Raw genomic sequence first — 22,825 nt, forward strand, 5'->3', positions numbered from 1 at the left:
GGCAAAGCGTAAGTGGACACCCTACTGATGGGTGTCTTCCCCACTGACAGTAGACACCTGCAAGGGTACCTGTAGGCAGAGATGGAGGGATAGAGCTTCTGAGCTTTGGAGTGGGGTGGGTGTTCCTCTGCCAGAAATAGCCAGAATGCTCAACCTGCATTCCCCCAGAGCCTGTTAAAACGGAAATAAATGATAAGCCCAAGTGCGTGAGAGATAGGATTGAGCTTCTGCTATAGAAAAGGCTGCAAACACCTGAAAGGTTTAGTAGCTTACAATGCTATTTTCATGACAGCACAGTAAATATCTCCAAAACTTCCCCCCCACTGCCAGTCACCCAGCTCCCATCCTCGCAACCACTTGCCTGACAAAGAATGTGGGAGACAAAAAGTAGGGCAAGGTAGAAGAGCTGTGTGTGAGAGAGGGAAAGGCGATACCCAATACCCATAAAAAATTTGTTTTTAATTCCCTGGCTATCTCAGATAGTGGCTGCTGCTAGCATTTAAGATAAGATTAGTTGGTGTTGCCGCTATCAGCACCTCCACATTTTCCCTGCAGGGACTCCTTCTGACAGGCTAGAGCTGGAGGCATGTCTGCGGATTAACACGAGCTAATGATTATACACTAAAGCTTTGGAACTGTCGGACTAATAGGATTAAGCAATGCCAGATGCAGGTCCCCGTTCAGGTTAAAAATGCACTTTTTACATTACAAAGTCAGACAGATCCCTTTGAACATGCAATGAATATGGATGTTTTCAATTATCACAGTCTTCCAGGGCTATACGATATGGTAAATTAATCCCTTTAGAACATCGGAAACAGGACAAAATAGCCTTCTTGAAGCTGAAATCCCTCGTTTTAGATTTTCTTTCATGGGGATAAGCAGTGGTGCACCACACATAATTAATCTTATTACAAACAGAGGGAGAAAAGAGAAATAAAAGACAGAGAGAGAGAGAGAGATGACCAAAATTGTTTAAATATTTGGGGTGAGGGGAACCCTTAGCGGTTCTGGGGCCAGGATTTTAAATCAGTATCTCTTAATTAATTTCCACAATAGTTTTTTTTAACAAACAAACAAACAAACATGGAGATACTATGTGACAAGAATCTGTGCTTACAAAAACACACAGCAACAGCAAGACCACCAATCACCACTATGATTGCATTTTAATAAGAAAGGCAACAGGCATTATCCTTAACAAGAAAAGCTTTGGGTTGAAACATTAGCTGAGTCCTGTACAATTTCCCCCCTTTTTTTTGCTTACTTAATAAAAAAAAGTATTGTTCCCAAAACATTCAGAATTGCTCATAAAATCTTTAATCAGCAAATGAATTCTGCATTTGTAGCCTCGTCTTATTTTTGCCTTGGTCTCATTATTGCTTGCGTTAAGAAACAATTACAAAGTATTATGAAATGTCCATCAGAACAGGAAATGGTAATGTGTTTAATAAGGGCGAGAGTCAGAAACATGTCTTTTTAAAGCTATTTTGGTTCTGGTGTGTTACACTAATAAGATATGGGGGGGGGGGGAAACCACCCTGAATATGACCTTTCCTTCCAATAATGTGGCCTTTTCTTCTTTCAATAAGTAGTAGCTCTTGTTTACATTGAAAGCTATTTTACAATACCATAATCACTGCAAAAAAATATTGAGATTTGGATAGACTGAATGATAAATAAGCTATCTTAGTCCAATTCCATCTGTGATTAGAATTTTCATAGGAGCAAGTACATGAGTGCACCCGTAAACCTGCCATCATGATCCCAGCACTACCCCCTACAGCGGCCATATTTGCACTGGGGTCATGTCTGCAAAGGGGAAGCCTACTGAATATGTGTGAAGGCTCTCCCTGGAAGCCAGAATGTGGCATGATCAGTGATGCAGACCATGGGAAAACCTATGTAAGATTTCCTTCTTCAATCATACTCCCAATGCAATTTGCGTGTTAAGATCCCAAGACCTCCCCCAATAAATAAAGACACAATTGACACGGAATTTAGTTTAAGGTTATTGGCATAATTTTGGCCACAACTTTATTGATTACAGATTGTGAGTGGTTTGCTTAGGCACTGGTTCCCGACTAGCTGCACCTGACCTTGGAAGGGCAGCACTGACGATTGGAGTCCGGCAGAGGTCAGTAAGGGAAAACATCGTGGGGGAGCATTGGACCAGGTTCAGACTCAAGCTCACCCCAAATGCTCCCAGGGGCTCTGGCATGGCCCTAACCCATGGAAAGGGATTGGACAAAAGCAAGGCGAGCCCCTGGATTCCTTTAATGGAATACCCTAGCATTGGAGGGGCAGGCACAGCCTATCCACATCCCCTCCACCACCATTGAACCAATGCCTAACCACCAAACCTTACAGAGTTGTGACGATTTGCTATGTGGCAGGCGAAACTCAAGTGGCACCAGCCAATCAGCCAAATGGGAAAATTCCTACTGGGCCCCTGTCCCAAAAAAACAGATGACCCACGACAGCATAGCAAGGTCATAGCAAGACACTAAATATAGGGAGGGTGGGCGGATGATCCGGTGCACGAGGCAAAGAGAGGACGTGCAGCAGTATATATGGGTCCATATATATATGGTTAATACATGAAACAATCCCATTGGCCATTACCCCAGCAACCGAGGGACCACCAATCAAGTTGTTGCGGCTATCCAATCGCTCCCACCCACAACAGCAGTGAGGTCAATCTTGGTGATCTCACCGCAACGTGTGCTCTCTGGGAGGAGGACACAATTTCTAATACTTGCCAGGGGCAGGGGGATTAGTGAAGGAGGCTGCCATATGCAATCATAGAATCATAGAACTGGAAAAGACTCCATGGGTCATCTAGTCCAACTGCCTGCAATATTCTCTTACCACAAAAAGTCAGGTTTTTTTTGTAGGGGGGCAGGAGACTGGGGAAAGAAAGGTTTTGTTGTGCAGTAAGAATGCCAACCTGAATTTGCTGGCATGTGACTGAATTTCAACCGCAGAATAACAGCAGTTTTGAAATGACCATGGACTGTGATCCATGTTGCAGGCATGGGTGGGTGGAGGATTGAGATCAACAAGAATGAAGGGCAGATGGTGATTAATACACATTTAACATTTATCATTCACACAAAAAACAGGTTGGTAACACAGAGACATCCTAACTTTGATTATCCAATTAGCAAATGCAGTGTGATAGAAAACCATTGTGCCCATTCAATCCACAAGTGATAGCATCGAACCTCTTGACGCTTCACATTGCAGTTTAACATGACTGTCTCCCTTAGAAGTTGAGGAGAAAATAAGCTAGGCACATACGCAATGGAATGGAGAGAAATTTGCAGCGGCCTCCAAGAACATGAGTCTGGAAATGGGAGAACATAGACATAACAAAGCAGAGGACCATCAGAGTTTTCCCTTCACACACTTAAGCAAATCTTGGCTGGAGGGACAATTCATTTCTCTTGGCAGCAAGAATTGTGCTTGCAGGATGTATCAAATGCATACAACAAGAGGGAAAAGCAGAGGCTAAACATGTCAATACATTTTCTTGATATATGGTTTTAAAGAAAAAGTAGGTTAGAAACCAACACTGCAATGCTATACATGTTTACTCAAAAATTAATCCTTTTGTGTTTAGGATTGCAGAATCAATTACTTTGGCTACTTGGTTTGTGATCTGATATATTCACTACGTTTGAGTTGTAATTAAAGCGTACTAAAACAAAAATGTTTCAACTGAAAGAAGTCCTTATATTACATTTTCTGTAGATAAAAATTTAGTTTATATTTTTTAAAAAATTACAATGAGGATTGTATTCTTAACAAACTGACATCGGTCTGATACCGAGGAAATAAACTATGTTTGCTGAACATGTTTTTATCTACTTTCATACATTATCAAGGTCTGAACTCTGGAACAGCTACTTTTAACTATTAGGCCAAGTATACTTCTCCTTAAAAAACAAAATAAAAACACAGATATTTTAAATGTAAAGCTATTATTTTGGCCCAGCAGAGGGAGCCCCTATTATTTCATGCATTCAGAAGACACACTGCGAATTATATGGAAAATTAGCAAAAAGAAAAAAAGGGGGGGGGATATATAAGACATAGGAATTTCATAATGTAGCTTCCTGTTTCACAGAAACAACCAGGTATGCATTTGATCACTCCGGAAGGGAAGCCAAGAGATAAATTAATTGGCATTGCTAGAATGAGAGATTTGGCCCTGCATGACTTTAAAGCACAGAACTGCACATTTTAGAAATATAATGAGATAGCTGGGTATCTTTTATCAGAGACAATAAAAATATGAAATCGTGGCCATTGCTTTACTAGGAACATTCTATACCAGTAGCATTCTTATATGCAAAAAGAATTATAGACAGTATATTCATGAGCAATATTGTAACTTTGAACCAGTGCTTTTTTTCTTAAAAAAATGTTTAGAGGTACTCTCATTTTGACTCAAGAAAATCACCGGGAACGGAAGTGAAACTGCCATCGGAAGTGGTAACAACGAAACGGACCAATCACCGTGCTAGATTCCAACTCCTACTTCACACATTAAACACTCGCTTCTGTCTGAAACTCAGGAAACACCACGCCATCGGGGGTAGCAACACAACTAACGATTCACTGTGTTAGAGAAGAAACTAATTCAAAAATAAAAAATAGTTTCTTCTCTTTTTTACCCCACCTCCCATTTATTCCTTAATTCTTTTTACATAAATTCACTGCCATATCAAAATACTATTTTTATATTAATATTTTCACAACTTATAAATGTTTATATTTAAGTAAGCAATTAATAAAAACTGCTGGGATCACTCAAAAACTGCCACAGATTTTAACATAGTATAATTTTATTTAAGATATGTTCTGAAGGCCTCCCATTTTGATACAAATTTAATTCTTGGTTTATTGTTTATTTTTTCAGATAAGACTATCTAATTCAGCATATTCAGTCAATTTTTGTATCCATTCTTGTATAGGAGGAATTATGTTGCTCTTCCACCTTGTAGCTATAAGAACACTCGCTGCCACTGTTGCATACAAAAAAAGATCTTTAAATATTTTGGTTTCCTAATAAATGAGACATTTTTTCTAGTTCAAAGTGGATTTCCTCCTAAAATTTCTTTATTTTGCTACATTGCCACCCTATATGGTACAGTGGGCCTGTTTGGTCTCCACATCTCCAACAATTACTTTTGGCTCCTTTGTACACTTTGGCTAATTTCCATGGAGTTAAATACCACCGGCGTTGCATTTTTAACAAGTTTTCCTTTATGGCATAGCACGTAGTAAATTTCCAATTATTCTTCCACAGGTTTTCCCTTTGGGACATTCTTATAGCATACCCAAAGTCTTGAGACCACTTTATCATGCCTGATGTAACTTCCTCTAGATGTAAACTTTTCAATTTGCCAAATAGTTAGTATTGCATATTCATCACAAGGAAGATTCCATGATCAGAGTTGATGAGGTTAGTCAGTAGGCAAATGTGATAAGATGGACATCAGCTGGATGAGGGCCAATAAAATGAAGCTGAATCACAAGGCGGAGCCACTGTGAATGGGTAGTTCTTGGGTCTGGAAAATGAGTTCATCCTTCTCTGGATGGGCTTGCACTCTCCCTGCAAGAACAAGAACATGGTTCTCCTTCATCAAGCATTATCACTTGAGGCCCAAGTGACCTCAGTACATTGAAGTACCTTTTGCCAGCTTCAACTGGTGTGCTAGCTGTTACCATTCCTGGACTAAAATAGCCTAGCCATAGTGATCCATGCTTTGGTAGCCTCCTAGCTGTATTACTGAAATGTGTTGTACGTGGGACTGTCCTCAAATATGAACTAGAAGTTTTAGTTACTTGGCTGCTAGAATTCTGATGTGTACAGCAGGAGTTATTTATATTATACGTACCTACTTCTGAGCCTAATTTAAAGTGCTGTCACATACTGTAGCTTTAATGATCTAAAAGTTTTGGGGCCCAAGTACCTGAATGAGCCCCTTTTACAATACCAGCCTGGCTGCATCTAAATATCTTCTGTAGAGGTGTATTATGTTTCTACAAAGGAGAAGACTTTCTTTGCTGTGGCAACTCAACTTTGGAATTACTTCTCCAAAGAAGCACACTAGGCACCAACATGACACATTTTTGGTGCCAGGTGAAAACATTTCCATCTGTCCAGGCATTTTAACTTTTTTTTTTTTAAAAAAGATTTTTTTTGTTTGGTCTAGTTTGCTCTTTAGTTGTTCAGGTTAATTTATTTTTGTCTCATCATATTTTGTTTATTTGCTGCTTATAATTACAGTATATGTATACATTGTGTGTATGTACACATTGTGAATCACATTTTTGTACACTGCCCTGGATATTTTGCCTGTGAAGGATGGTTAATGGGAATAATAGCTAAAACAAATGAAAGTAAAATTTAAAAGCAGCATGATGTAAACAAACATACCTGGAGTCATACCTGGCCATGCAACATAGGACGCCCTGCTCTCTTATGCTTGCAGTGAACCGAATGAAATGGTATGCACATAACACTAAGGTGTGGTTAATTAAACTATAGTTTATTAAGCCTTGTTTGATCACCAATACCCTGTACAATGACTTACCTATTATTTGTTTATTATTTTTTATTATTGTGTTTATTACCACAATATGAAGGCATGGTTTCTTGTTGGCTTATGAACCTTGGTTTATTTTAATTATGGCTTGGAGTTATGTGCAAATCTAACACTGTTATTAACCATTGTTTTGTTGCCCACCACCCCAGACACTCACCATGCTTCCTGCATTGCAGGGGGTTGGACTAGATGACCCTCGGGGTCCCTTCCAAATCTATGATTCTAAGATAAGGTACAAAGCAAGAGCTGCGGGAAAACAAAACAAACTCTGGAGAAACAAACCATGATTTGTTTGCTCATCTGCAGGATGACTTGTGGTCAATTTGTAGCTTTTTAAACAAAAGATAACTTGGCATTATGTGCAAAACAGTCCAAAGGAAGCAAGTCTCTTATTTGTGATAGGTCAGATGAATAATCAAGCATGCCCTCTCATGCCACCAGATAATGGTTATATTCGCTCATTTCAGCATATCATTTCATAATGAGGACAGTATACTCAATATATGCTTGAAACATAAGCATTAACAACAATAAAGAATCTGATACTATTCACAAAATACATATAATTTTTGATACACTTAGATTGCAGTCCTCCCCAGATGTACCTTGGAGTAAGTCCCATTAAACTCAGTTTGTATTATGACTATAGTCTACTCAGTTAAATTATCCTCCTAATTAAATAGGGTGCTGCCTATGAATGTTCATGTCACACTGAAGGATGCTGGACTGGACTATGTGCCGTATTATGGCAAGGAGTCTACTAACCAGAAGAACGGGGTTGTAGATTCTAGGTGAAATGTTAATACTGTCCTGTATCTCCACACTGGATCTTGGTTTTCAGTAGCTCTGTCCATGAAGAAACTCTAAGGTTTGTCAAAATAGCAAGAAAGTGTTCCATGGCAGCCATCCAAACTATCCTCGTCTTGAGGTCAGTCCAGTGCACATGTGGCTTGTCCATAGTGCACTGCCATTCGTGCAAGGCATCGCAAGAGGGGTGGAATGCAATTCTGGAGAAGCTGCTTTGAATCAGGCAAAATTCCCTTCAGACAGTTCTTCAGCTTTTCTAATAAGGAGAGCTTAAAATGGGTGGGTGGAATGATGGAAGCTCAGGCAGTCTGACAGGTTTTCTCTTTCCTGAATGCTTGCAAACACCCCACACCAGCCTTGTAGTGTTTCAGTTCAGTAACCAAGAAAAACAAAAGCCACCTACCAGCAACATGCAGTTCACTCAAGAGTTCACCAGCAACATGCAGTGCCAAGACCTAATTTCTAAAGTGCAGGGGATGTTTTGAAGGAAGGGGGTGAGCAAAAGCTGTGGAGAACTGGATGGGAATAACATTGGATCACATTACCATATTTAGTGTTCTGTGTTTACTGTCAAACAGCTGCTTTCAATCCAACACAGAAAGTTCAAGGAATCGTGCACTATGTAGTATGAGGACACTTCTGGGTGATGCTAACTGAAGGTTTAAAGAGATTCAGATCGCCACTATCTAAAAGCAGGCAAGGGAGGGGGGAAGGAGGTTTATGGTTGCTTTTGGTTCACTTGGCTTGTAGGTATAAGCACAGGGCCATTTGGAGGGATTTCTCTAGTAAAGCTGAGACTATTCATTCATTCATTTAGAGCAGGCACGTCCAACAGGTAGATCGTGATCTACCGGTAGATCACTGGACGTCTGCAGTAGATCACTGGTAGATCATTGGCTCCCCCAAAGATGCTGAACAACTCTGGCTCTCCTTAAAAAAGCTCAACATTTCACCTCCTCCCTGAAAAAACTAAACAACTTTGACCCAAACCCCCCTAAAATGGGCCTTCCTCCTTCCTAAAATAAGCTCAACAACTTTGACCTGAACCCCCCAAAAGGGGTAGATCACTGCCAGTTTTTAACTCTGTGAGTAGATCGCAGTCTCTTGGGAGTTGGCCACCCCTGATTTAGAGCATTTAAAGAGAGTGGCTTAGAACAAGTCAAAACAGGACACTCCCTAACACAATCTTACATTATTTTTGCAACTAAGTGGTATGTAAATTCATATGGTGTTGATGATCATAATAACATCTATATACTGTACCATAGCTGTCAACTTTTCTCTTTTCTTGTGAGGAATCCTATTCAGAATAAGGGAATTTCCCTTAAAAAAAAGGAAAAAGTTGACAACTATGTACTGTACACATGACATTCCACCATATCCTGGAGGATCAATGATTTAACAGCATGCTGATTGGATGAGTTCCAATATACAAGTAAGCCACTAATAAAGATGGATCTAGGAGGATCTTGGGACGTGGGTGGCGCTGTGGTCTAAACCACTGAGCCTAGGGCTTGCCGATCAGAAGGTCAGCGGTTCAAATCCCCACGACGGGGTGAGCTCCCATTGCTCGGTCCCTGATCCTGCCAACCTAGCAGTTCAAAAGCACGTCAAAGTGCAAGTAGATAAATAGGTACCGCTCCAGAGGGAAGGTAAACGGCGTTTCTGTACACTGCTCTGGTTCGCCAGAAGTGGCTTAGTCATGCTGGCCACATGACCCGGAAGCTGTACGCCGGATCCCTCGGCCAGTAACATGAGATGAACATCGCAACCCTAGAGTCGTCCGCGACTGGACCTAACGGTCAGGGGTCTCTTTGCCTTTGCCTGGGAGGTTCTGGGAGAGAGGAATTTTGGCAGACTGTTGAATCTTTCTTTTATATAGAATTGGATAAGCAAAAGACATTTCAGAGACAGAGGGTCAGTGCCTCTCAAGTGCCTGGTTTCAAGAAAATGCACATGATAACAGCTTCACTTAGATCACATCACTGTGGAATGCAGGTTTTGGATTACACTTGAATGTACTTCCTATTTATTTTAAAAACCTCTTCACATACAGAAAATCTGTACGTCTGGAGGACAGGTTGTATAACTTTGTCCAGAGATGGATTTAAAATGCACACACACACACATTGAGATCTCCCATCTGTGTTCTGAAGCGAAACTATCCCAAGAGGACTGGAGTATATGTGTTTTTCTGAACATATCACAGCCTTTCATTCTACCAGGACCCAAACATATGCTCAGCTGGAACCATATATTGCAGAATAAGAGTAACAACCCTGTGGTGGATTTTTATACTGCTTTTGGAGAGTTCAAAATATGTCATGTACATTAGGAACCCATGATATATTTAGATGCCTGCTGAAAACTTTTTTTATTCTAGCAACTGTACCCAGTCATATAATTTAGTTATCTATATTCATTTTTAAACTTTTGCTGATTTTATTTGTATTTTAAAGATCCTTGTTTTGTGTATGCTTGTTTTTAATAGTTTTGTTGTTTTCAGCTGTGTTTCATCTATAATTTTATTGTATACATGGTCAGAGAGTTCTTTGATTAAGAATTTTATATTTCAGTAATCCTGAAAACAATTGTGTAAGATAGGCCGATGCTGTTATCTTCTGATGGGGCAGTGGGAGGTTGAGATCAAGTTTGAATTAGGCAATTTATGTATCCATTGCCTACAAACCACCGGCCCAAAACACCAACTGTGTTGCATTCAAATAACTCAACAAATGAAATCTTATAAATTGTATTTTATTTCCCTGCAGCTTATGCACAGAAGACTCCGGCAGGCTGTGCTAATACTCGATTTGCTCTAACATCAACCAGCTATAGACACATGTAATGGAGACACTTAATTAGGTATCAGGTGGTAAGTTCTCACTGACCTCAGATAGTTTTCATCTGGTGGCTTAAGAGGTGAAAAGCACCCTATCTTATTTCTTATCACTGAACCTTTCAAATAGTTGACTAAGCAGCTGTCCTGTATAAGGAGGTTGCTTTCTCTGTAAGCACAGCAAAGCGTCTGAGAGCCAGTGTGGTGTAGTGGTTAAGAGCGGTAGACTTGTAATCTGGGGAACCGGGTTCGCATCTCTGCTCCTCCACATGCAGCTGCTGGGTGACCTTGGGCTAGTCACACTTCTCTGAAGTCTCTCAGCCCAACTCACCTTACAGAGTGTTTGTTGTGGGGGAGGAAGGGAAAGGAGAATGTTAGCCGCTTTGAGACTCCTTCGGGTAGTGATAAAGCGGGATATCAAATCCAAACTCCTCCTCCTCCTCCTCTTCTTCTTCTTCTTCTTCTTCTTCTTCTTCTTCTTCTTCTTCTTCTTCTTCTGTGATATGGTTTTAGGAGCCGGGGGTGCTTCTGGAGTGAAGGTGGGGAAATAGAAGTCCAGTGAGCAAGCGATCTGAGAGATCTGGACCCCAACTTTATTTTCTTGTGCAAGTCACAGTCCCTCAGACTAAAAACTGCTTGTGACACAGAAGAACAGTATATTTTCTAAGGGGTGGGGAGAAGGCAAGCTGAGGTAATCTGAGTGGGGAAAGGGTTGGAAGAGAAAGGGTTAAGCAGCCCACCTTCCCCTGTTTTTCTTGATGTTGCTTTTGCCCCCCCCCCCCAGGGAATGGAGAAAGCTCAGTGTGCTACATAGCCTGCTCATTGAAGAACTTCCCTATACAGTTACAGGTGGGTAGCCGTGTTGGTCTGCCATAGTCAAAACAAAATCGAAAATTCTTTCTAGTAGCACCTTAGAGACCAACTGAGTTTGTTCCTGGTATGAGCTTTCGTGTGCATGCACACTTCTTCAGGTATCTGAAGAAGTGTGCATGCACACGAAAGCTCATACCAGGAACAAACTCAGTTGGTCTCTAAGGTGCTACTAGAAAGAATTTTCGATTTTGTTTTCCCTATACAGGGCTGCCTTCAGATGTCTTCTAAAGGTTGTAGGCTATTGTTGCATATCTCCTTAGCTCAGGGGGTCGCATACCCGCCAACATTTCTCTGATGAAAACAGGGAAATCTTAAGGGAAAGAGGGACATTTCGGAATCAAATCAGAAACCAGGACGGCTTCTCTAAATTCAGGACTGTTCCTGGGAAATAGGGACACTTTGAAGGTCTGGAGTCCTGTACAGAAATAGATGCAGGCCAGGGTAACAAATAAATACAGGGACATATTTGGGTGAGACGAGCTTTGTTCCACATGTTAAATTTATGAAAGAGAAAGAAAATGAGTGTGGGGGGGGGGAGGGCAAGCCTTGTGGGAAGCTACTTCTCCCCCACCCTCTGCTCTCAAAAATCATGCAGATAACTTTGTTCAGAACTGGGGCTTCTGGGCTACACTGGCAAAAAAACCCCGCTTGTTTCTAAATGGACCTGTTGCTCTCTGAAGGTTGGGGCCCAGTACACCCGCCTTAACCTGTGCCAAAACGTCAGGGAACTGCAAGCGACAACATGAAAGCCTTGCCCAGGTTTGTCCCTCCTTGGGGGCAGGATGAGGAATGAGGATAGGATCCCTAATTTGGGGGGGGGAGAGAGAGAGAGAAGCAGAGCGGAAATACAGAAATAAAGGACAAACTGTGTCCTGCATTGAATCAATTTTACTTTGAAATACAGGACGATCCTGAATTACACAGGATGAGTGCCCCCACCACCACTTCACAGGGCTGCTGTGAAGATTAACTAGAGAAGAATGGGTGCAGCAAACATCATGGATGAAAACGCTTTCCAAAAGCAGCCTAAACAGCGCTTCATTGGAATGATTTTTTTAAAATGTCTTTCCACCTAATAAATCATCACAGTGTAGTAAAGTTGTGGTCTTTCACCTGGTTAACACAGAATTTCTCCACACTCAACTGTCAAACAGCACTCAACCTAATGCCCAATTTTCTGACAAATTGGGTACTCCTCATCAAATCTATTATTAAACAAATATGAAGCAGCTGTAACCCTCAAAGTGTGATCATTTCTAAATCCATTCCCGTCCACCCTCTTTTTCCACCGCCTCCCTATAGTTTTACTCACTTGATTAAGTCCAACCAGTTTTATCACTAAACTATTCATTTAATTTAGCAATCCACTAAAGCTTCCATTAAAATGCACCATGTGTGCCCCTTCTTGGGCCTTTAATAATTACCCACGTCTACTGTGTCTTCTAATCTCTTTCTTAATGAGCATCCCAAGCCCTTAATAATTTAAAAGGATGTCAAGACAAGTCTCAATTAAAGAGAGTTTTTTTTTTCAGAAGCACATGCAATGACAAGCATTAAACCAATCGAAGGGAACAACAATGATAATCTTTATTAGCAAAAGGCAGAGGAAAGAGAGAGAGAAAGAAAGAAATCACATGGGTTACAAAGCGAGGGGGTGTCTCACACGGGCATATTTATCCTACATACATGGGGATGGATTTACTGCCCTGTTACAAAATCCAAACCCTTGTGTTTGTAATAAATTATGTGAAGTGTGCACACATAATTATTACATGTGCAAACTTGATTCTGGTGGAAATATTCAGCAGTCTTGATGGTTTCTGTGTGAAATATTTGGACAAGAACCTGGGTGGTAGATGCTTAAAATGAATGAAAGAAAAGTATGGAGGAACATAGGAGGTGAAATAGAGATGAAAAGGCTGTGTAAGTTTGCAGATGTGAGCTGTATTTGCACACAGTTTGTTGAGATATTCCTAACAGGAGTGTGTGTGTGTGTGTGTTTGACTTACTCTATTTTTCCTGGGAAACCATAACTTGGGAGGGGATGCAGGCTGCTGTTTTGATACCATCATGATCGTGTGGATGGTGCGAAAGACTGTGCACACTTGAGAAATAAACACTCACCTCAAAACTCCCTGCGTCAGGTACATTGGCTACAGGTATTCAGGGTCTCAAACGGATATTTCACTACCTGACCCTTTTAACCACAAGTGCCCAGAGAGTGAAGCTGAGCCTTCCTGTATGCAGAGCTTGTGCTTTGCCATGGAGCTATGGCCCCTCCCCAAGCCACCGAGTGACAGTTTTTGAGACAACCCTGTTCCTCGGTATTATCGAGGAATTTCCCTCCACACTGCGCCACCAGGAAAGTACAGTAGCAAAAGGAAGGAATTCACAACACACAGGAGAGGGCCTTCTCAGTGGGTGCTCTGGAACTCCCTCCATGGAGAAGCTAGACCGGCTCCCTCCTTTTCCTTTCCACAGCCTTTTGGGAAATGACTGCTTTAAATGAAAGGGCTGGCGCCATGCTGTTTTTTCTTTATAATTATTTGTATGTTTTAAACACATTTTACAAATGTATAAAGTTTTAATTCTATTAATGCTTAATTATTTTTTAATGATTGATTCTTCTACATTTTTAGCAATTCTTGTTTTTATCTGTAAGCAACTTGAGTCCCGTCAGGGGAAAAGGTGGGTGTGATGGAAAGCAGAGCCAGACCAGAGTCTGGTGAAACTTCACCTGAGGGTTGGAGTCTCTCTCTGATTGGCTACAGAGTCAGGTGGCCACAGAGGAGGCGGAGCCAGCACTTTGAGGGGGATATAAAAGGAGCCATTTCTGAGGGAGTTAGTTAGATAGGGTTCAGTTTTGAGATAGGGCTAAGGTTCAAATTAAGAGATGGGGTTTGGTTGGAGTTGGGAGGTAGGGGGTGAGATAAGGAGAACTGGTTCTGAGTGAAGTTAAACATACACGCTGAGGAGACTATCCATAGCAAGAGGACAGAGCCTCGCAGCTTGGATAAGGAGACCAGGTTGAGGTTCTGGGAAAGGAATACAGACAGGAATGTTCTGGGAGGGCTGAGTCTGAGCTGGGAGAGGTAGATCCTGTGGGAATTCAGGCTCCCTGGGTCTCATTCTAGGCAGGAAGGGAGAGTTCTTCTAGACACTGAAGACTCCCGACCCAGTGACAAGGGGTGAGGGGATCCCCTGGGTCTGTTGTACCATTTAGAATACCTAAGGGGTGGGATGGTTTAAGAGAGTGGGCAACTGAGGAGAAGTGCCCCTCGCTCATGTACCAAAGTATTAAGCTGTGAAGGAAGCTGTGTGGTTTTGAAAGTATTTAACTGTAATACCTAAGTGACAGGAACCGAGCATTTTACCATCTATTCTGCAAACCTGAATATTTATCTACCTGAATATGTATCAACTGATTTTTAGCAACTGAAGTTTAAGAGGAGCTGTGCCTATTGTGTTGTGTTTAAGCCTGAGACATCTTAAAGTTAAACAAGTTAACTTCTACCTGAAAGAACGCATTTCCTGACCCACTTTGTTTCATAAACCTCTTTTGTTCAATAACTTTTCTTGTCTGTTTGTTCAACTCCTGCCTGAGACTCTAAATCATCAAGTTTTCTCTCACACAATCCCCGACTAGACAATCTGTGGTAAATTGTAGAATAATGTGTAATTGCTGTACAATGAGGTGGATGCTCTATATTTAATAGAGGGCAGTTAGGGGGAGTGGATCCGCCACCTTATTAATTGGTGGTATTCAGTGGTGGGTCTGCTACTTGTTGTTGTTCAGTCGTTCAGTCGTGTCCGAATCTTCGTGACCCCATGGACCAGAGCACGCCAGGCACGCCTATCCTTCACTGCCTCTCGCAGTTTGGCCAAACTCATGTTAGTAGCTTCGAGAACACTGTCCAACCATCTCATCCTCTGTCGTCCCCTTCTCCTTGTGCCCTCCATCTTTCCCAACATCAGGGTCTTTTCCAGGGAGTCTTCTCTTCTCATGAGGTGGCCAAAGTACTGGAGCCTCAACTTCAGGATCTGTCCTTCTAGTGAGCACTCAGGGTCTGCTACAGTGGGGTATAAATAAATGTATGACAACAACACAAGTCATATAGATTAAAAGACAGTAGTGCACAAGGACATTTACAGCACAATCCTATGTATTTTTATGTAGACATATGTCTTACTAAATTCAGTGAGACTTACTTGCATCTAAGTGTACATACATGCAACAGGCATGCAAAGTTTTCAGATTATTACAAAGACAATAGACCATATCTGGCTCGCAGTAATGAATCAGAAACTAGGCTAAGCAACAGTATATAATGGAAGATGTATTTGCTTCTTTCATATATTAAAATTGTTTTCCATCTTTCCATCAATTAGTGCTCAAGGCGACTAACAGCAATAAAATGCAGATATGGGAGAGGTCTGCTTTGCATGCAAAAGGTCCCAAATTTAACTCTTGATGTCTCCTGGTATGGCTGAGAAAGTACACAATCTGAAACCTTGGGGATATGCTGCTACTTAGTATAGATAATGCTGAGTTTATATAAGGCAGCTTCCTATAGTGTTGAATACCATAAAACATCACAAAATACACAACATGATTAAAGCATGACAGATTAAACACATAAATACAAACAAGTCAATACAACTGTATCATTTTTACAGTGGCTACAAGTCAGCTTGTGGGCTTAAAGCCTAGCTAAATAAAAATAGCTTTGCCTGCCAAATGAAGGTCCTCAGATACGGAGCTGGAATGGCCTCCCTTGACAAGGAATTCCAGAGACTGGGAGCGACCACCAAGAAGGCCCCTCTCAAACACCTGCCAGATACATGTGAATTGCAAAGCATGAATGAATTGCATGGGGGTTAGCAGCATGTTGTTATGTGCGTTATATCGTGATTAGCCACATTGAGCATCTTTTAGGAAAAGATGAAGCATAAATGTAAAAAAGGGGAACTGCTTTTCAAAATTATCACAGTACCTCCTTCTCTACCCGCATGGCTTCAGCAGGCCACTATACTGTACCCATACACCATTGTACATGGGGGCCACAATGTCCTTGTGAATGAAAGGCAATAATATAAATAGTGGCCATGGGCAGTTATCAGAATAAGGTTCCATGGCTAACTCTTCTCATTATTCAGCTGTAGATGCCTAACACATCATTTGACTTATCAGAAATTGTTGACTAGATTGAATTGCTTTCTTCCAGGTTATTTTTTATGAATCATCAGCTACTGCTTCCATACCAAGATTTTTGCACCCCACTTCTGCTCATTATCTGCTGATCAGGAGCAAGTTACTCCTGATGATAACATAAGAAAGGAAAGAAGCCATGGGTGAGACAACAGAAACCCATTGGAAAGTCAGCTGAAGTGATAGGAAAATACAGTACAGCGGAAATATGCTGGAACCAGTTAAATGGCATGGATAAAAGATCGGAAAGAGATGGTTCCATTGGTTCCAGAAATAACTTATAGTTTGACAGCTCCAAATCTGCCCACATTACTTTCCCATGTTCTGGAATTAAAAATATAATCCTGCCAGTGACGTGCAGGATACTTTCCAAAAAATTACAAAGGCTCTCTGTGAGCCAAGACCATAAGGAAGGGCTGTAACTCAGATTCAGAGCATCTGCTTTGCATGCAGACAGTTCCAGGTTCAATCTTCAGGTAAGTCTGTCATGTCTGAAACCCTAGAGACTGGTGGCAAATGTCCCTCCCGGGGTCAGTTGTGAGACTGCCCCGAGACTGGAACAAAGCCTTGTGCACATTCCCGGCTACGCGAGACCGGTTGCACATTCAATATGCGATTGTTCCCCAGTGTGAAGAACAACACACACCAGCCATTGATGAGGCTAAACTATTTATTATAGGTAAATGCAGAATACTGTATGTCTCTGCTAGCCAGCTCAGATACTCAGAGCAGTGCATAAGAGAGTCTAGCATCTCTCGAGCCAGAACTGAAAGTAAAGTACAATAACATCACATGTGTGAGAAAGCAGATAGGACTGCTGGCTTTCTCACAGGATAAAAACAGGCACATGTTACACTGGCCTCACTGTTGCTTTTGCAGCTCGGCGTGTACAAATATCCCAACAGAGACATGCTGCCAATCAGCATAGACCATATTGAGCTAGCGTTTCCCAAACTTGGGACTCCAGACTACAACTCCCATCATCCCTAGCTAGCAGGACCAATGGTCAGGGATGATGGGAATTGTAGTCCAAAAACAGCTGGAGACACAAGTTTGGGAAACACTGAGCTAGATGGATGAATGGTCTGATTTGGCATAAGGCAGCTTCCTATATGAGACCTGACGACATTATCTGACCTCTGTTCTGCCTTCCAGATGAGCGTCAACTGTCTATCTTCTGTTCCTTCCTACACCTTTCTAATTTTATCCTGCAGCTTCCATATTTTCTGTTTGCTTTGCATTGTCCCAAATGTGACTCCTTGAGGGTCAGCATAGTGCATAAGCTAAAGTCTGCCTGTGGGTGTAATTTCCTAAGGTACAGCTACCTCAGACAAGAGAACTGAGAAGGAACCAAAATGTAAGAGGTCAGTAATTGGCTGTCTGACCTTCAACTCAGCATAACTATAATCTGTTCTGGCTAGCGTACTCTCTGGATGAAGTGTGAACAGCTGTTCCAATTGGCCGCTCTAAGTGCAGTGGTATGGGGAATTGGCCAACCTCTCTGCATCCTATTTTCCTGGTGCTGAGTGCTATGATGCCACACTGCTTGGAAACACACATTTCTGTCATATTTTCAAGACTTCCTCAACAACTATTTGTTTGATTCTAACACATGTCCTGGTCACATAGTGTGGGGGAAATCATCACTCAGTGTGACAATGTGATTGGACCTTTGCTTGTCTGCTCTTGAGCTCCCATTTGTCACACAGCATAACTTGCTTTTTGCACCACTGAAGCACAAATGGTAAATATATTTCGCATACAGACTGAATAGCGTGCCCCCAGCTTTCCCATCCCTTTCTTGCTTAGCACAGAATTGAAGTTTTTCTCATAAACAGCACCACTGTAATCCAGTGGAATCACTCCAGCTGAACAGGCTCAGGCTGAAGCAAGAGTTCTTATTTGGAATCAGCTGGAAGAGACTCTGGTTGGTCAGCCCTTTCTGGATGGTGATGGGGGGGAGAAGGAGAGATAAGTATATGATTCAATGGAACATTGACTTCTTTTGCTTTTCCACAGAAGCAGCAGTAGGTGCTTGGATTCCTATGGCAGGAGCCCATAATTGCAGCACTTCTCCATGCAAGCGTTGCCTGGGGCAATCCTAACATGAGTAAAGAACCATACAGTGGCCTGAGCCTTCCTCTCATGTGGCCTGAGGCTTACTAGATTATCCTAGAAAGGAGCAACATTATAGCAACTCCCATGCCACCAGTGCAATGTAAGAAGGACCCCAAATTTGGGATGTGACAGACTATTCTGAAAACAGAAATTTTCACTCTCGGTTCCCAACAGGATGCTCGCCAGGCCAGAAGCGGCATTGGTTTTGGCTTGGCTCACATCCCGTCTTAACTGAGAATTGCAGGTGCCAGCTGAATATCACCCTCAACACTGGCTCCCTCCCAGGTAAACCAATCCCAAGGGTGACCCTCAGATTCTGTTCACTTTGGCCAGGGCCCCAGAGCTCTGGCCCAAGCAGAGTGAGATCCCAGCTGTAACTTCCTTTTGTTGGGCATGAAGTTACACTGGCTAAGGGAATGGTGTGTGATTATACAGAAAAGATAGATAGATAGATAGATAGATAGATAGATAGATAGATAGATAGATAGATAGATAGATAGATACACACACTCAGAACTTTGGATACATCAATTAAAGGTTTCTAAATTATAACTGTGTGAGCAGAGGCTCCTACAAGGCATGGGGAGAGGGACTTGCTACCAGTTCCTAAGCCTTGATAAGCTCATGGCAGCAGAACTACAGGTGGGGCAATTTTTCCTTTTAAAAATTTCCATCCATTAATTCCAGGGAAAGTAAGTAGCTAAACTTCTCCCCCTCTTGCATTCTGGGTCATGTCCAGTGAAGGAGGGGGCCTTGGATGTAACGGATCCAAAGGGTTCCTCTGACACACACCAGAACACCTCCATTTGGCCCTTAACAAATGCCTCAACAATGAGGAGGCCTCTGGGGTGAATCTCATTCTCCACCTGCAAACCTCATTCTCTGCCTGCTGAGGGGAAGGCCCACACAGTCCACTGGCCCCTGGGATTCACAGGTACCACACAGCGGCAGCCTTAGTTGTGAGAAATTTAGATGAAACAATTTGAACAAGGCCCAGAGTTCCCAAGTATCCCTACAACATCAAATTAGCACATACTTTTGAAAGAAAAATAAGTCGCTAAGGAAACATTTAAATGTCAAGCTTTAAAGTGGCAATTATAAACAATAATGAGGACTTTTTTAATTATGAAAAATACCATGACAGTATGCTTTTAAATTATATATAATGGAAAACAAGGTGAGTCACATAATCATACTCCATTTGACACATAACAATCTTCTTCAGCAATCTTCCTCCTGCCTCCATGTCAAGACTGCACAAAGGGGGCAGGATCCCCCAGGGGGACGTGAACATGCATCTCATCTGCCACTTTGAAAACCCATCTGCACTCACTCACCCACAAGAACAGCATCTTTTGAAGCCACTTAACTTACTGTCGAACAAGTGCTGGTTAAGACATAATCAAATATTCATTGAATCTCTCTTAGTATATTTAAGGAACAAGCTAACCAGATTGAAGGCCTCACAGATAGAATATTTATGATAAAACTTCAAATCCCCTCGGAAGTTTGTTGTACAGAACCTGAGAGGGGAGTAGGCTCAAAGTGCCGTGGATTTGCTGTTCTGCGTGAAGTAAATTGTTGCAGGGTTTTCATTGCAAGTTTATAATAACATACCCTACAAGTGCCCCTATTTTCCAGGGATAGTCATGGAAATACGAAAGCCATCCTGGCTTCTGATTTGATTCCAGAATGTCTCTATTTCTCAGTGCCACCACCGAGCTCAGGGAGAAGGATGAGCTGCCGCGTGTCCTGAGTGCCTCTCCACGGCCACCATTGCTGGTCTCCTCCCTTGGGCAGTTTGTAGCAGCTGCTGTAGAGCGGGCAAGGAGGAGATGCTGAGGCCCAGCCCTGCATGATCCGCCAGCTCTGAAGGGCATACAGAGCGCAGGTCTGTCCTTGGCAGGAAGAAAGGGGGAGCAGAGTCGCTTGCAGGAAGTCTGGATTTTTATTTTTATTTTTTTTAAAATACTTTGTGCATCCATGTCTAATCTTGTCCATTTCTAAAATATATTTATTGGTGTGCATTTTTCTTTATGTAAATCTGCCAAAGAATAAAATAAAAATACAATTCTTTTCAGGCTGGCATCAAGAACAGTGTGCAAGAAGTTACTTAAACAAAATTGTACTAATTTGGAAATAATTTGTATAATTGGGTTGAAATTTGGAAAATCAATAAAAAAGAATTGTGTATGTCAGGCACGGCGAGAGACAAAGGAATGCATATCTTTCTAGAAATTGGAGATAGAAGTTGAGAAAGGAACAAGACAAGGGTGCCCTATCTCCCCTTTACTTTTTATTACGGTCCTGGAAGTTCTCCTAAATATGATTCGAAAAGATAAACAGACAAAAGGAATTAGAGTGGGAGAGAAAGAATATAAATTACGTGCCTTCGCAGACGATTTGATGCTATCCCTGCAGGAACCGGAAAGCAGTGTCCCCAGAGCTTTGGAATTAATTGATCAATTTGGACTTGTAGCTGGCTTCAAATTAAATAAGCAGAAAACCAAAGTATTAGGTAAAAATTTGACTGCAGAACAGATTCAAAGAATACAAGAAGCCACTGGCCTTAATTTCGTTAAAACTGTTAAATATCTAGGTATCAATCTCACAACTAAGAATTTGAACCTGTACAAGGATAATTACGAAAAACTGTGGATGGAGATAAAAAAAGATATGGAAATATGGACAAGATTAAAACTGACGTTAATGGGAAGAATAGCAGTGGTTAAAATGAATGTTCTACCAAGGATGCTGTTCTTATTCCAAGCCATACCAATTTTGGATAAATTGGATTGTTTTAAGAAATGGCAAAAGGACCTATCGAAGTTTATATGGCAGGGCAAAAAGCCCAGAATCAAGTTTAAGATTTTGACAGACTCTAAAGAGAGAGGAGGCTTTGCCCTGCCGGACTTAAGACTCTATTTTGAAGCAGCGGCCTTTTGCTGGTTAAAGGACTGGTTTAAACTAGAGAATGTCGATGTGTTGGACTTGGAAGGACATGATAATATGTTTGGCTGGCATGCATACCTTTGGTATGACAAGGTAAAAATTCACAGAACTTTTAAGACTCATATAGTTAGAAAATCCCTGTACCAGGTTTGGACTAGATATAAAGACCTGTTGGAGAGAAAGACTCCTAGATGGATTTCTCCAGTGGAGGCCAAGGCCTATAAGAGACCGAACATGTCTGCAAATTGGTTAAGATATATGGACATATTGCAGCAGGAAGGGGACTCATTTAAACTAAAAAGTTACGATCAAGTCAAAAGTCAGGTTCCCGACTGGCTGCATTATCATCAGGTGTATGAAATATTTAAAATGGATAAAAAAGTTGGTTTTCAAGTAGAAAAATCAAAACTGGAAACAGAACTGATAGAATCGAACTTTAAGAACCTTTCCAAAATGTATAATCTTTTGCTAGAGTGGCATACGAAAGATGAACTGGTTAAATCGTCAATGATAGATTGGGCAAAAGATGTAGGACATAATATTATGATGGATGACTGGGAGAGATTGTGGCAGAAAGGTATCAAATTTACTGCTTGTCATAGTTTAAGAGAAAACATAATGAAAATGGTTTATAGATGGTATTTGACACCAGTTAAGATAGCTAAGATGAATACCAAAATGTCAGATGTATGTTGGAAATGTAAACATGCGAAAGGTACCTTTTTTCATATGTGGTGGTTGTGCCCAGCGGTAAATGCTTTCTGGGATAAGATTTATAACGAGCTTAAGAAGGTAATGAAAGTTACCTTTTGTAAGAAACCAGAGGCATTTCTTCTGAGCATAACCAATGAAGAGATACCCAGTCAGGATAGAGTGTTTTTTATGTATGCCACAACAGCAGCTAGAATTCTATTAGCAAGAACATGGAAAGAGGAAGAGATACCAACGGTGGAAGAATGGCAAATGAAGATGATGGAATATATGGAACTCGCAGAACTGACCGCCAGAATCCGGGACCAGAGGGAGGAGACGGTGTTACGAGATTGGAAAAAATTTAAAGACTATTTAGTTAAATCAGTAAAATTGAATATTTGAGCAGAGATAAATAGAAGATTGGCTTTAATGGGTTTATGTTAGATAATATTGGCAAGAGAAAATTTTTGTATGGATGATTTCTTTGTTAAATATGAGTTAAGATCTGATATTAAGATAAGATTTATAGTTGATTAAGTACATGACCGAGTAAAGTTAAACATACTGAAAATTTGAGCAAATGTTAATTGAACAAGATATAAAGCTACCTTAAAGATGTATTTGATTTTGAAGACAGTGGAGGGAATGGGGGAAGTCCCCAAATAGAGAAGTTAGAAACAAGGAAAGTACAAAGATAGGTATTGGTTAAGGTAT

Source organism: Lacerta agilis, chromosome 11, assembly GCF_009819535.1.
Source record: "Lacerta agilis isolate rLacAgi1 chromosome 11, rLacAgi1.pri, whole genome shotgun sequence".
NCBI lineage: Eukaryota > Metazoa > Chordata > Lepidosauria > Squamata > Lacertidae > Lacerta > Lacerta agilis.